We start from the raw sequence: 16386 nt of genomic DNA, 5'->3' as shown, positions 1-16386 counted from the left end.
ATTCTGGAACTCACTCTATAGTCCAGGTTGGCCTTGAACTCAGAGATCCACCTGCCTCTGTCTCTCTAGTGCTGGGATTAAAGGCGTGTGCCATCACTACTCAGCTAAGCATTTTCTTTTTTCTTTTTGGTGGTTATTTTTATGAATAATATTAGCTTAAGCTTGTAGAACTCCTCAATGATAATCAACTGCTCATAGGCCTCTTGTTCCTGTCTAGTGCTGTTTGCATGTATTGTTTCCCTGGTGGAAACGATCATGATGAATAATTTCCCAACTCTAAGATTCAATGATTCTATGATCATATTCTAATAATTATAACCCAGAGCTGTTAATGCTTATCAATCTATTTTATACTTGACACATTAAGTATACCTCTTCAAAAGAGCTGAAATCAGGAAATTATTACCATTTTAGAGCCCAGAAAATGAAGATACAGAATGCGTAAATTGCTCATTGTGGAAATAATTCACTCAATGAAAAGACTGCAAAGAAAGAGCATTTGACAGGTTTTTTAAAAAAAGCAGCCTTTCAGGGGCAATACCTTGTTTATATTAATTTGTGAAGCTTCTAATGATAATAGCTCCACTTGAAATACTACCAATTATTTAACTAGGGAATCATCCCTGATCTGAAGACAGCTTCAAGTTAAAATAGCTCTTTGTGACCATTTTTGAAATGCGCATTGTACACAGTTTTTATTGGAGCTTTATTTCAAAGACACCAACATCATATAAAACCCCCAATTTACAGACTCAAAGCATGCCATGCTTGACTTTTAAAGTAAATTTTATTGGACAACAAAACCACTTTATCTTAAGATGTGATTTTTCTTGGTCAATTACTGACCCAATAACATTTCTGTTCTTGAACTTTCCTTTTATTTACCATTACAACTATATTTCATTTCAAAGAGCTGTTCCTCTGTGCCACGATGCTGGGCATGAGCTGGTGATTGAGTCGGGCCTCTGTTTAGCAGAGCTCATTGTCATTCTGACGTTTATTTCTGTGTCTCTTTCTAATGTGCAAGTATGTGCCCATTTGCTCACAGTGCTGCACACGCACCTATCTTCCTCCAGAGCTGGATTAGTAGTGTTGCTGGAGATCATTCTTACGCCCTTAATTTTATTTTATTTATTTTTTGTTTCATTATGTTTTTTTATTTTTAATGATATTTTTATTGTTACTAAGAGTTCTTTTTTACATATTCTGGTTATAAATTCTTTTTTAAAAAATTATTTTATTTATTTACATTCCAAATGTTGCTCCCCTTTCCGGTCCCCCATCCAAGAGTTCTCCCCATCCCTCTTCCTCTTTGCCTCTGAGAGGGTGCTCCCTGCTGTCCTCCTATCCCCCTCATCTCCCATCCACCACCCTCTTCCCCCCATGCCCCTTCCCTGGGGCATCAAGTCTCTACAGGATTAGTTGCATCCTCTCCCACTGAAGCCAGACTGGGCAGTCCTCTGCTACCTATGTGCCAGGGACCACAGACTAGCCTGTGCATGCTCTTTGCACTCTTAATTTTAAATTTCAAACATTGATATGGTTGTGTTCAAGTAAGCAACATGTCGCCTGCAATGTTAATGTTTCACGTGGCCAGTGTTGTCAGCTAGGAAACTTATACTGATGTCGTTTCTCACAGCTAGAGGCCTCAGGAATCAACCTAACTACTATGATAGATTTCACTGTGTGCTGATTCTTTCTGTCTCTCTCTTTATCTCTGGTGGTGGTGGTGGTGATGGTGGTGGTGGTGTGCCCTTTGTTCTCCCTCTCAGCTAGTGTTCATATCATGTGGGTGGTATTTATTTTAGTAACCTTTTCTGTTTATAATGGTCATCTCATCTGGAAAGTTTGAGAAACTTGTTGAATACTATTGCCTGGTATCGTGAATTTTAATGAACTTGTTCTCATTAGCTACTCATAAATTTCTTTATTTCATGGAACATTTTATTGGTAGTCATGGTTTGGAAACAGAAAATAGAAAACTAATTCTGAGAGCATGTAGGGACCTTTTAAAATTATGCAAAAAGATACCATCCAAAAAGTTTTACCAAAGATAGGAATTAAAGACAGTGTCAACATTTAGTGTGAAATGCTGATTGAATTTTACGATATTTAATTTCTAGGTTAGGTCTCAGGCAGACAAGTCTAGAAAAATTCTCAGAAAAATTTATCAGAAGATGACATAGCTTGACTATACCTGACTCTGCACATAATTATGAAACTTTGGCTATTTCTACCTTCACGTGGCACCTCCTTTCATTATTATCCCTTGAAAGTTTCTAGTTCCAAACAGCCTTCTTGATTAAGTTAGATTACTTTTTCTTTAGGAGAGCATCATCTATATTTACATTTAGGTCTTTAATGTAATCAAGCTTAAAACTAGAGAATAAGTAGAAAATCATATACATATATGTATATACACACACATATATATTCTATATTCTATATTTTTACTGGGGAATAATAAGGAGACAGTGAAGTCAACAGAAGTAAGCTGCCCTAAGCCACTTCTGACATGATTGACTTTTCTTCTTGATGCCACTTTTTCAAAATTTATTTCAGAAGTGCCTGTAGGATAAGCCTAGATGTTGCATGTGACAGACAATTTAATTTATACAGAGTCCCACTGTTTATTAGGCCCAATAGAAAAATATCTGATGTTATCTATGACCATACTGCCCCATATCTCAAGAACCATCTAAACTTGGAGTGAAGAAGGCTCATCCTGGTTTGTACTTGAATGGGACAAATACAGCCTGGTTTTACTGGGCAATAATTAATAAGCAAGTGCATTAAATATCACCCCAATAAGCACAATAATCCACTGAGATAAATTCTGTAAAGAATGTTTATATCCTTTGTAGACCACAGTCTCCATTCCCACAGAGTTGTTCTGATTAAAGGCCAGTCAGTTTCTGGAGGTACTGTCTACTCTCTCATTTCCACACAGCCTCCATCAATCTGAATCCAATATTTGGAGCCATAAACTGGGAGGGATTTGAGTCATGGACCCCAGCCTTCCCTCCTGATAAGTCTCTTCAACCTTTATACACCCTTCTTCCTTTCTTCTCTGAGACCCGTCAGTCCCACCATGGAACTGGCTGCTCACCGAGCCTACTAAGTCAGTTTGAAACCTCGAAGGTTTCCCATGCCCTGAAAAACTCAGTTGGAATGTTTCTCTCTCTCTCTCTCTCTCTCTCTCTCTCTCTCTCTCTCTCTCTCCATCACTATCTGCATCCTTTTTTTTTTATCGCTCATTATTTCCTGATCTCCAGAGCAGAGGCCATTCACCATTTGTCCACTGGATCGCACCCAGCATATGCTCAGTGGGAATGTAAGGCAAGGCCGTGTCTGCAGGTGCCCCACAGTGATGCCCTCCACAGTTCTGGGAATTCCTTGGTTTTTGCCTGATGCTTTTCCCACCTGATTTCTATCCACACTCCTGTCCTTGATTTATGCCTCTGCTTATGTCTTCAGGTTTCACCTGCTCAAACTTCTAAATACAATTCCCTAAGATGCTCATCATCCTGGAACAGGTAAGTAACATCTCTTAGGAACTTACTCTTTGGAGATCTTTACCTTTTGCTCCTTAAATCTTCTGCGCTTTGAGTGATTCCTCATGCTGTGATTCCAGCTCTTCTATCAGCAACTTATGGATCCAAGTCTCTTGAGGTGAGACAGTGAAATTCTTTCCTCTGTTTATTTTGCTATTTTGAGCCTACCTGCCTAGGTGATAGGTACCATCTCCTCCAATATCCATACCTAACTTTCTTTTCTTACAAAGCTTTCATGCAGGAGAATGATGTAACACGCAGCTGGTAACCCAGTTAACGTCTCCTACAGGATTATGGGACAAGATCCAGCTAGTTGTACAATTACATTTTGGTTTACTAAACAAAACTTATGTAAAGCATGATGTTAAAATTCTTTCCCTTTATTGATTTCATCTCTTCATGTTCCCTAGAAAATTGTACAGAAGGAGGCCCAATGCCTGATTCTGATCTCGGACTGGACAATGAAAAATGTCTCAAACTCTCCTGCTAAACCAAATGGCCTTACCGCTTGTAATCCACAACAGTGGCAAAAATCAACAGTTTTGCTAATACCTATGACGAACCTGCTAAGGGTTTTTAGATTTTTTTCCTGTTCTCTTTCCCTAGTAGGGGTAGAAATGTTCCAACTGTTTTCTTAACTACACCCTAAGTAGGAATTAGAATAGTTCTAATAGCCTCACTCATGTGTACGTTACAGATGCTACCTCACCCACCTAACATACCCCAAGGATGCACGCTGTCATTAAATGGCTGTTTTGTGCTCTGGGTCTTTGCCATCTGGTAAGTATTATCATGGGCTCTGATATGGACCACCCTCTGAGGCGCTCCAACTGTTGCCCTTTCTACACCACCTCTTTTGTCAGCTTGAAGCAGTTAAGAGAGATCTGGGCCCCAATAAAACCCGCAACAGCAGTTTGGGTGACCTCTGAAAAGGGGACTAATGGACCATCCAACTCATCCCCCACCCCTTCTGCCACTCTGGACATTTCTTTTTTTCTAGGACTCAGAACTAAAGCAGTTGGAATGAAGGCTGCTTTACATATATTATCTCTCTGACCCCACCAGCTCTCAGAAAAATCTTAAAAGAAATTTCAGATCAGCTTAGCATCCTTAAGGATCAACTTGATTCTTCGGCTATTACAGTAATCTAAAAAGTTAAGGAGAGTTGCTCCTGACTAAGGTTGGGATTGTGCCCTTGTCAGGAACGATATTGCTTCCCCACCAGCAATTCCAAACCAATTCAAGAAGAGTCCCAGAGTCACAGGGACTAGACAAAAATTACATGACAGGCTTCTTCCAATGATTGGATTTTGGTGGTTCTCTCATACATTGGCCCCTCCCCTTGATTGGCCCCTCCCCTTGATTACTCCACTCCCCCTTACTATCCCCATACTTAACATTTTTCCTATTTATTTATTTATTTATTTATTTGTTTATTTATTTTTTATGATGACTGTCATGGGGTTTTATTGCTGTGAACAGACAACATGACCAAGGCAAGTCTTACAAACGACAACACTTAATTGGGGCTGGCTTACAAGATCAGTCCATTATCAGCAAGGTGGGGCAATTGGCAGCATCCAGGTAGACATGGGGCTGGAGAAGCTGAGAGTTCAACCTCTTGTTCTAAAGGCAGCTAGGAGAAGACTGGCTTCAATGTGGCTAGGAGGATGTCTCATTGCCTACCCCCACAGTGACACACTTCCTCCAACAAGCCATACCTCCAAATCATACTTAACATTTTTAATCTATCTTTTTAATGTTTTACAGAAGCTCCTCTTGGATCGATCACAGCTGTCGCCAGGTCTATATTAGGACAGTGGATACACTAGCTACGTCCCCTACGAGGCTCACCTAATCTTCAGTCCCCTCTTACTACCGTCCCCTGTCTAGCTGGTTATTTTAAAATGAAGTACACGATGCCAATAGAGCCACAACAACCAATGAAGTCAAAACTCTCTTCCTGTATATGAAAATAATCCGACCTGTTATGACTCCATAGATCCTGGGGACACAGCCCATAGATCCTGGGGACAGAGCCTACTCTCCCCAACTCTCTTCATTATCCCCCTATCCCCCCATCCCCCCCCCCACAGGAAGCAACCAATATGATAATGTATCGCCTCTCCCCTACATTTCTGCTTATCTGTCTTCCTGGAATGGAATGACAAACCGAGAAGTCTTGGACAGGAATGTCGACTTCACTGTAACACCTACCTGTGCGCTGTTAGGTTCTATGCCACTTTGAGTGGCATCTACCACTCTGAGACTGCAGAGGACCAGACCTGCAGGTGAAACTTCCACTACCAAAGTCCACTCTCTATCCTATAAAAATCATCAATCCCCCAGGCCACGCGAGTGCAGTCTGGACTCCAGCAGAGAGACTGTGGCCCTTCACAGAACTGTTGTTCTGATTAAGGAAAAATTCTATTTCTGAGGGAGAAAATAAAGGAATGTTACATGCTGATTTGAACTCACATACCAAGTAGACTTAATTCTTAATTATAAAGGCAACACTTTCCTTAGGATGAAGTTTATAACTTTCCAAGTTAAAAGTAGATGTAGAATTTCATTTATTTATTTTACAGTATAGATTTAATAATGGATAAAGATAGCTGGTTCTCTGTTTTCTCCTGGGTTCTTTTTTTTTTTTTTTTTTATGTGAAGGACATTAGAAAAACTGGTAAGGATTTGTTTCTTAGGTTAATTCAAGCTCACGAAGTTGATCAATCTTTATCAAGGCCATGTAAGCATATGTTATGTAACTCCCCCCTTAGCAAGTAGACTTTTCAGTTGGGGAGAAAAGTTATCCCATTGACCTTACGTAAAATATTAGTTCTGCCAAATTTAAGTAGCTATATGAAAGTTCAGTAGAAAAGTAACCAGTACCCCCAGAGCTCCCTGGGACTAAACCACCAATCAAAGAAAATACATGGAGGGACTCGTGGCTCTAGCTGCATAAGGAGCAGAGGATGGCCTAGTCAAGCATCAATGGGAGGAGAGGCCCTTGGTCCTGTGAAGGTTCTATGCCCCAGTATAGGGGAATGCCAGGGCCAGGAAAAGGAGTGGGTGGGTTGGGGAGCAGGGGATTTTAAGAGAGGAAACTAGGAAAGGGAATAACATTTGAAATGTAAATAAAGAAAATATCTAATAAAAAAGTAACATTTCCATGGAAAAGATAGAGAACTTTTGAAACTGAAATGCCCAAAAATTTATTTATAGGCAGAAAAATTATTCCTATCTAACCTGGAATTAAATTAATTTATAAATTTTGTGTAGGGCAAATCTTTAAATTAAAATCTGCTAATTTGCTTCAACTACAATTCTCTCATAAAAGTAAATCAGTTCATAGTGTGACTCTCTAGCTAAATATTACAGTTGCAATATTATAATTATATTACCTGCAGGTCCCAGTTAGTTATCAACACAATAATTTGCCCTAGATACAGTAAATACATTCTTTGCTTAATCAAGGGACTCATTAAATGGTGTGCAGTTATATGCTGATTATTTCATAAGCCAGACACTAAATCCCATTTGTGTCGGGTGATGCTGGAGCCAATAGGAAATGGGTTTCCTTCTCTATCAGATTTCCCATGAGTTCACACCAAGACAGAAGGAGCCATTTGCATTAATTAATACAGGCTCCTACTCATATTCTCTGGACTATTTTGTTGAGGTCACAAAAGATAAAACTTTTGAGATAAAAAGAGCATATACGATAAAATATAGGGTAATTTGAGAATTTAAACAATCTACCGAAAGTAAGTATAGGGAGAGTATCTATCTTGAATTTTACCTTTGAGGCCCAGTGAAGACATAATTTGTAAGGTACCTTGAGTGAGGTTCTCTTTCTCCTACAGGGAGTTAACTACCTTTCATTGAAGTGTTTTAGGATGAGAATTACATGTCAATGATCAGGAGGGAAAAAAGCCTGCTGAGTTGGTAGGTTTCTGCCTTTAATTTTAATTCCTTACTTTTGCTTTACTTTTCCCAGAAGGTAAGACTTCTGGTGAGACTGCATCTTGGTATGAAGGTGCTGTTTCCATACCTGGTGAGGGCAAAGTAGAAGAGGGCTGTCTCCAAAAGATGAATCAAATGTATTTAATTTGTAAAATAATTATGGTTTCAGAAATAAGATAACCCAACCACATATAATATTTTGTAAAAATTAGTTTACTGTGTCCTTTTTGTATTTCTTTTCACCTTTTTTTTTGTTTTTGTTTTTGTTTTTTGAGACAGGGTTTCTCTGTATAACCCTGGCTGTCCTGGAGCTCATTTTGTAGACCAGACTGGCCTCAAACTCAGAAATCTGCCTGCCTCTGCCTCCCAAGTGCTGGGATTAAAGGCATGCGCCACCATGCCCGGCCCTTTTTTGTATTTTTTTAAGAATATTTCTTCACTGCTGGCAGAGAAGAAACACAGCATACTGGATGGGACTCATGGGAAGTGGTAAGAGTGTATGATAAGCTAGTGACTGGTGAGGCATATTAGCACAATTAGAACAGATAGAGCACTTGGGTTCTGAATAAAGATGGAGGGTAAGGAGTGATTCAGAATGTGTTAAAAATAGAAAGGAATAGAAACACCAAGAAAGATGTAAGAACTCATGACAACTCTAGATTAAACAATTTTCTAATCGTATACATTCTTAACCACTGATGTGAGGTACATATTTATGAAATGTGACTATAGGATACCCAATTAACACTGATTTTTCAGATAAATATTTTGTTTTTAACATTAAGCAATCTACATGTTATTTTGGACACACTGATGACATGCATGCAAGATGGATCAACATCCAAACTGAGAAATGACGATGAAGATGACTGTTAGTCAGGTTTCTGTTAAATTATGCAAATTATTCAACTTAGAAGGGAGGAAGTTTTATTTCAGGTCACAGTTTCAGAAGTAGGAGCTAGTGGTCTTTTTGCTCTGTCACTTTGGGCCCATTTGAGACAGAACATATGGCAGAGACCCCATTCTCCTCCTCTTCTGGTGACCTGGTGGAAAGAGGAAGAGGTTTTGGAGCGAACATGCTGTCTAAACACTGTACATGACACCAGTGACTTATTTCTAGATGGCATTGTGTAATGATGCTATCACCCAATATAGTACCATCAGCTGACCATCATATAGACCAACCCTTTAATCAATCAGCTTGGGGAGGACAAATAACAGTAATGAAGATAAAATGATGACAACCCCTGTATTGGATTGTTTCTATTAATTTTGATAGCTTCAAACAGCAAAATAAAAATTTCTGGTATAGTCATTAGTGTCCTGAAAAGGTCATTTTAAAACTGTAAATCATTTTCCCATACCACACAGCCAGTGAGTTTCTCTAAGTATTTTTTTTAAGGTACTGAATATTCACAACAACTCTTATTAGCCTGTAGGTACTAGTCCAGTGCCACTTCCCCCAATATTCATTATAATTTGTTTACTTGTACAATGAACAGAAGGAAGAAGTGGTGGCACTTGCCTTATATCTGTGTATTGTCTTATATCCGACTTGGGAAGCAGAAACAGGTTGGTATTAGCGTCTGTGCGTTGGGGCCAGCCTGGTCTACCTAGCAAGTTCTAGGCCAGACGGAGCTACATAGTGAGATTCTGTTTAGAAAAAGAAAAGAAAACAAAATAAAATAGACTTTTCTAGAATATAAACAAACTCAACTACAGTGACATGTTTTGAATGTGATCCACATATTATATTTTGTATTGCAATAGTTCTTTTTCAACTATGGATATAGATATTCTAATTGTAAAAACATTCAATGCACAGAGTCCTGCCTTGGAGTGTGAGACAGTCTAAAACAACCTCAAATACACATACATATATCTTGGGATAGCACAAAGGTATTGAGTTCATTCAAGTCGAACCTTCCAGCTGTTTTTGTATATAAGCTAATCTGACTTTCATTTCTGTCCTACTGACTTCCTTCTATGAGGTGTGTTTTTCACGACATTATGCTGCCTGTTTTCCTCTTGAGGCATCAGCAATAACACAGCTCTCATCTTCTGCAAGCATGCACTTCCAGTAATATCTTTGCCATTACTTTCATTTTACTAATTTAACAAATACAGAGACTAAAAGTTACATAAAATGTTTTGAAATCATATACATTATTTCCATATATGACAACCATTAATTAGTCTATAATGTTTTTACCTTATGTGGAGTAACAAAACCATGTTTATAAAAACATCTGCATGGAGAAAATATAATTCCTTATTGCTCTAAGAAATTAAACTAGTGAAAATATTTTAAATATACAAATAACTTATGACGAGAAATATAAACCTTATAAGGTAACACAAAGAAATAATATGTTCCTGAATTAGCATAGGGACAGTGGAACTGAAAGTAACAACAAAAAATATTGTGAATTTGAAATTTGCCCCATTAGGAGGCAGCCGGTCCCATGAATTGTCACCATGCTTGGGTGGGATTTTCTTTTTTTGTTTTAACCTGGCATTAGTTTGATTTTTAAAAAAATAGTTTAATCTTTGTTTTTTTGATATTATGATTACACCATTTTCCCCTTACCTTTGCCTCCCTTCAAACCCATTCATGTGACTCCACCCTTGCTCTCCTTCAACGATATGGCTTTTTACTCAACTCATTACATACACATCTATTTCTAAATTCAACATTTTCCATCTGTGTAATGTTATTTGTAGGCATATTTTCAGAGCTGAGCATTTGGTATTGGCTAACCAGTAGGTGTGCTCCTCCCTGGGGAAGAATATTCATTCTATTCTCATCAATCTTTAGTTGCCTGTAGTTCTTTGATGAGGGTTGAGACCTCCCAGCATCCAAATGAGCATCTTTAATGGTGTGGTCAATTTCTTTTTTAAAAATTATTTTATTAGACATTTTCTTCATTTACATTTCAAATGCTTTCCTGAATGTCCCCTATACCCTCCCCCCACCCTGCTCCCCTGCCCACTCACTCCCACTTCTTGGCCCTGGTGTTCCCCTCTATGGGGCATATAAAGTTTGCAAGACCAAGGGGCCTCTCTTCCCAATGATGGCTGACTAGACACGATGTACAACGTCCACAAGCAGATGATGGCTGACTAGACCATCTTATGCTACATATTCAGCTAGAGACACGAGCTCTGGGGGTACTGGTTAGTTCACATTGTTGTTCCACCTATAGGGTTGCAGACCCCTTCATCTCCTTGGGTACTTTCTCTAGCTCCCCCATTGGGGGCCCTGTGTTCCATCCAATAGCTGACTGTGAGCATCCACTTNTGTGTTTGTCAGGTACTGTCATAGCCTCACAAGAGGCTGCTATATCAGGGTCCCTTCAGCAGAATCTTTCTGGCATGTGCATTAGTGTCTGGGTTTGGTGACTGATGATGGGATGGATCCCCGGGTAGTCTATGGATAGTCAGTCCATCCTTTCGTCTTAGCTCCAAACTTTGTCTCTGTTACTCCTTTTATGGGTATTTTGTTCCCTATTCTAAGGAGGAATGAATTATCCACATGTTGGTCTTCCTTCTTTTTGGTTTTCCTGTGTTTTGCAAATTGTATCTTGGGTATTCTAAGTTTCTGGGCTAATATCCACTTATCAGTGAGTGCATATCTAGTGACTTCTTTTGTGATTGGGTTACATCACTAAGGATGATATCCTCCAGATATATCCATTTGCCCAAGAATTTCATTGGTGTTGTCAATTTCATACAGTATACTTTTATTATATTCACCCTCCCTCTGATGCTTTGGGGTTCATCTTACTTCACTAGTTGCCTTCACTGTGGTCTTTTTATTTAACCTATCACGTCCAATTTGTGGTGTCCATACACTCTTGGATATGTGGCCTTCAGCTTGTGTATACCAGGGATTGCATGCTAAGAGAAAACTGACCTTCTCTCTCCCAGAAACTAACAATCATAAATAGGTTTTTGCCTACTTCCCCACTCTGTGATAGGATTTTGTCTGACTTGAGCTTGTGAGAATCTTACGCATGCAATTTCTGATGCTGTAAATTTGTATATGCAACTACCTTGTTGTATTCAGAAAGTGTTTCCTTGCAATAGATGAATAGATAATGAAAATGTGAATATTTATACAATGGAATACTTATTTTTCAGCTATTAAGAATGACTTCTTTTGGAAGTGTTGTCCAGGAAGTCTGATAGCCAAACATTTCAAGCTATTGTTAATGATATTGCTTTAATCTATAAAACTTGATTTTTTGATTAATTATTCATGCTGCAAGCCTCATCTCACTGTGGTTAGTGCCACCACTGTGCCAGTAGTCTTGGGACCTAGACACAGGATGAAAAAGCCATTGAGAGCAAGCCAATAAGCAGGACTCCTCCATAGCCTCTGCTTCTTCCTGTTTCTAGGTTCCTGCCTTGTTTGAGTTCCTACCCTGACTTCCCTCAGTGATGCTGTGATGCAGAACTATAAGCTGATAGAAACCCTTTGCTCCCCAAGTTGCTTTTGGCCACAGTGTGTTATTGCAGCCATAGAAACATTAAGTGAGACAGAGACGGAAAGTCAGTTTATTTAAGCGTTTAGACCATGGTAAGTTGACCATGTTCCAGTGGAAGACCAGATTCCAGCCGGGCAGTTTCCTATCTTCATGCATACACAGACTCTTACGTTTGAAGATACTCTACAGATGACACAGCATAGTTGCCAGCTCCAGAACAGAATATTCCAAGCTCTCTGTTTGCAGGACTGCGTTAGAACACTATGACATGACATTTTGTTCATAAACACAGAATCATTTAGTTAGAAAACATTGAAACATACAAACTAGGACTTTAATCTCACCTTCAACCCATGTTGCTAAATCCTGAGAATGTTGTTTTATTTTCTTAATACATTTTCTTTAGTGGGAAGGCAGCTATGCTCACCACTATAGCATTCAGTTGCTTAGAAGGAATTCAAGAGGTGGAGGAGTTCTAGAGTGGAGAATTTCACTACATAGGTGCTGTGAAGAGATGAATAGATAAATGAGTGGGAGATTTATTTAGGGATAGAGTTTATAAGAATATAGCTACTTATGACTGGAAAAGTCACAGGCTCAAGAGGGATACCCATACTGACATTTCCTAAACTAGGTTAATTCTTAACTGTACTGCAAACACCAATACCAACAAATGAGTGTCGCTCTCACCCTCATCATGGAAATTAATTTTTTTTTTTTGCAGCAGAAAAGACCATTACAGAAGCAACAACCATTCAAAATATAGAGAGCAACTGACCACAGGATGCCTAGCACCAATCCATTCAGGTATAACAGAACTCTTGCACCTCAGGCTCGGGGAAGATTGAGGAAGAATGAGAATAAAGAGTTTCAGAGGCAGAGAGGCAGAGAGCAGGAACTCTGTTTGAGATTGTGTCTTATAGGTATGACAGGAACGCTATCTCCAGGAGCTCTCACCAACATGGCTGACCAAACAAAATCTGAACAATTCCATCTTCAGTTGACATTCCAGAGTAGGTTTTACATCCCCACCCCCACACACTGACGAAGAGCTATTAGTAATTCACAACTGCTGAAGAGTGGGAGAATTATTTCCCCCCAGGGATAAAATTCCTCATTGGTTTCCCAATAACTAGTGATCCGCTCTTAAAACATATGCATAAAGACAACACCTAATAAACTCAGCAGGTTGTCTTTATATATTTATTAATTTATATGTAACAACAATGCTTAAAGAAGATGAGGTCCCATGGATTTGGGAGGGAGAAGGAGGAGGATGGAAATGATGTAATTATATTTAAATTAAATTTAAAAATGTAAGTAGAAACAATTTGAGGGTAGATGGAATAGGATGAGAAGACAGATTATTCAAGTAAAACCCCTGAACCCAACACTAGTGCACAGTATGTGCATCACAGTAGGCAAAGGTCTAAAAAGAAGGCCAGAACACATCAGACTAGCAGATCAATGTGCTGACAGGGATGCCGTTCTGCATTATTTGCTTATTTTCACATCAAGGAGATACACAGCTTCACACTTTGCACGCACCTTGACTTTGGGTTGTTCACTGGCTATTTATTTAACAGCACCACATGAGTGTAGTGATAAATTCTTAAAAATGATAAACGTGACTGCCTCCGTCAACTAGGCTTATTGCATCTCTCTCTCTCTCTGCTGTGAGAACAGCATGCTTCAGGTAAAGCCTTCTGCTCCATCATTAACTCCACATTGTGAAGTCAGGTGCACTAAGCCTGGAGTCAAGTGACAATGTGACAAAAGTTACTGCTGAGCCTTGCTGTACAAGGAACACAAGCGAAAGATAAATACTTGTTGTTATATGACACTGAGAAATTTTAGTTTTCCTTCTGAGAAATCCAGTGTTCAGGAAGTCTCATGAGGTCATTTATTTTTCTTTCACATAGCCCAAAGCACTCGTTTCTGATTACTTCTCTGAATGGGACTCCAGAAGTCATTATCTTGTAACTCCAAATTTTTCAACATGTAATGTGAAAATTCTCTTAAAATTTGAAAGCTATACATTCAGGTGAACATGTAGAATGTAGAATTGGAAGATTTCATAGTCTCTAAAAGGAAGCACAATATTGAACTTTCTCTCTGGCTGGAAACTAATTCCAAGGTCACATCTTACTGACTATGCCCGTGGATTTTTTTCTTTAGTGAATACTTGTCATTTTCCACAGTAGTCTCGCAAATAGGCTGGTTCCCTGTTTTCCCATTAAGCCACCATTCATTTAGACGTCATAAAGTTTGTTTGTACTATGTGTATCTAATAAGGAATTCATTCCATACTTTGGCCTGGTGTTTTCACACAACGCTGACAGCTCTTTCCAACTTAGCTGGGTTTACTACATAAAAGCAAATTCTCCAACTGTTATAAGTAGGTATTTAAGCTCTTTTGCTACCTGATACTAGCTTAATCCGCTACTACATATTCCTCATCTTCATATACAATATACTAAATTTAAATAGAACAAATAATTTTCATGGTGGGCTACGGAAATGGCCTAATATATGTGAGAACCACATCACATGAATAACAGTAAAGGTGAGAGAGAGAAACACAGACACACAGACACACACACACACACACACACACAGAGTGTTTAACTATTCTGATAAAGAAGTCATTTATTCCATCCTCTATTTGGATTATGTTTCTATATATTAAGGTTGAAATTTTATTAGTTTTGATTAATAAAAATAAAATCCTACTGTTTTATGTAATTAAAGATAAGTGAATTATAATAGAACTGTTGCCTTATGTGTAAGTAATTTCTCCTTGTACTTGTGGTATCATCCTGAGTATGTTAGTCAGCTTTGTATCACTTCAGCAAATGCCTGAGAGAATTCAAATCGAAGGGAGGAAATTTGTTTGGACTTTCTGTTTGAAGGATTCTTAAAGGTCGCCTGATCTGAGCATTGTTAGGCCAGTGGCAAGACAGAAGTTCATAGAAAAATCAAATAGTAGAGGAAAGAAATTCAGACAGTGATGTGAGAGAGAGAGAGAGAGAGAGAGAGAGAGAGAGAAGATCGTCAGATATAGAGACGATAGATTCATTCTTTTCATAGCATTATCTGTCTCCAGTCCACTTAGATCCCTCATGATCACGTCATCACCCAAAGGCCTGCTTCTGAGCACTTCCTTGTTAGGCACCGAACCTTCAATATGTGAGCTTTGAGAGGGGGGACTTCAGATCTAAGTCACACTACTGGGATTAAGGTGTTGAAAGTAGACAACAAAGCTGAAATTTGAAAGGACCAGGTGGTGCCCTCTTGATTTTGTGCTTGAATTCAAGTAATGTTTCATGGTTACAAATTAAAGCACTGAGGAAACAGATATCAAAAAAGAAGTTAAAGAACTAAAGAAAGGTGTTTCTCAAAAACTCTGCTCTCAAGCATGGGTTCTTCTTGGTTCCTTCTTTGGAAGTTGCTAAATACCAGTTAAGAAGTAGGGCTTCATAGAGTTGTGAAACGGAGAAAATTCTACTATCTTTAACTCATGAGACCACTCATCATATTTCCGGGAAACTTTTTGTTATCCTGATGTTGAATGCAACCTTTTAAACTCACTTTTATTGAGTAGCTTCCACATATAGCTTTATATGTAACCTTTTATGATGTGTTTTATTGTATCTATACCATGATGGTCTTTACTGAATAGTCACTACCATAAATTTGTAAGGTAAGTAAAACATTTAAAGAAATGAGTATATAATTCCCCCTCATCTATCCCAAAATTCCTGCCTTGTTTTTTGTTAACGTATCACCTTAAAGGAAAAATGCATAAATTCACGGCAGAACATTAAATACCTAATAGAATACCAAGTCACCACTAACTAAGATGGTGGGCATTACACTGTCACTGGAAGCTATTTATTTCCCTCATGTACGAATAAGACTGTTAGATAGGATGTTCTTTAGTATGCACTGGTTGGGTACTGTAGTATACTAAAGTGCCAAATAATCCACATTCAGTACTTTCCAGTTTTGTGTGTGCCAAATAAGGATGTAGAATAACTCAGCTTGACTGAATGCTTAGGGTGTCAGAACACAATGCATGCTACCTTCAGGAACAGAATTATATTTGGAAGAGTTGGAGAAAAATCAATCTACTTCCTTTAGGAATGTGGCATATTTTAGGGCCTTATAGTTTCAGAAAAATACTGTTTCCTTGGCCTAGCATGTTGACATTTTATGGGAGTGTGTTACTGAATAATTAAAACTGGTATTAAGTCACTCTGAAAATTTTAAGCTTTATATCTCTTGCTTTGCCTTCTGGCAGCTGCAGCTTCTTCTTCTTTTTCTTCTTTTCTTCTTCTCTCCTTCTCCTTTTCCTTCTCCTTCTCCCCCCTCCCCCT

The 16386-nt window shown here is 38.6% G+C and overlaps 1 pseudogene; it reads left to right on the top strand.

Moving 5' to 3' along the window:
• The window catches only part of LOC110333470, a 44650-nt pseudogene that overhangs the window by 5888 nt on the left and 22376 nt on the right, over positions 1 to 16386 (top strand).

The sequence above is a fragment of the Mus pahari genome, chromosome 15, assembly GCF_900095145.1.
Source record: "Mus pahari chromosome 15, PAHARI_EIJ_v1.1, whole genome shotgun sequence".
In the NCBI taxonomy this organism is placed as follows: domain Eukaryota; kingdom Metazoa; phylum Chordata; class Mammalia; order Rodentia; family Muridae; genus Mus; species Mus pahari.
The sequence above is the reverse complement of the archived record's forward strand: the minus strand, read 5'-3'. Positions and strand labels throughout refer to the sequence as shown.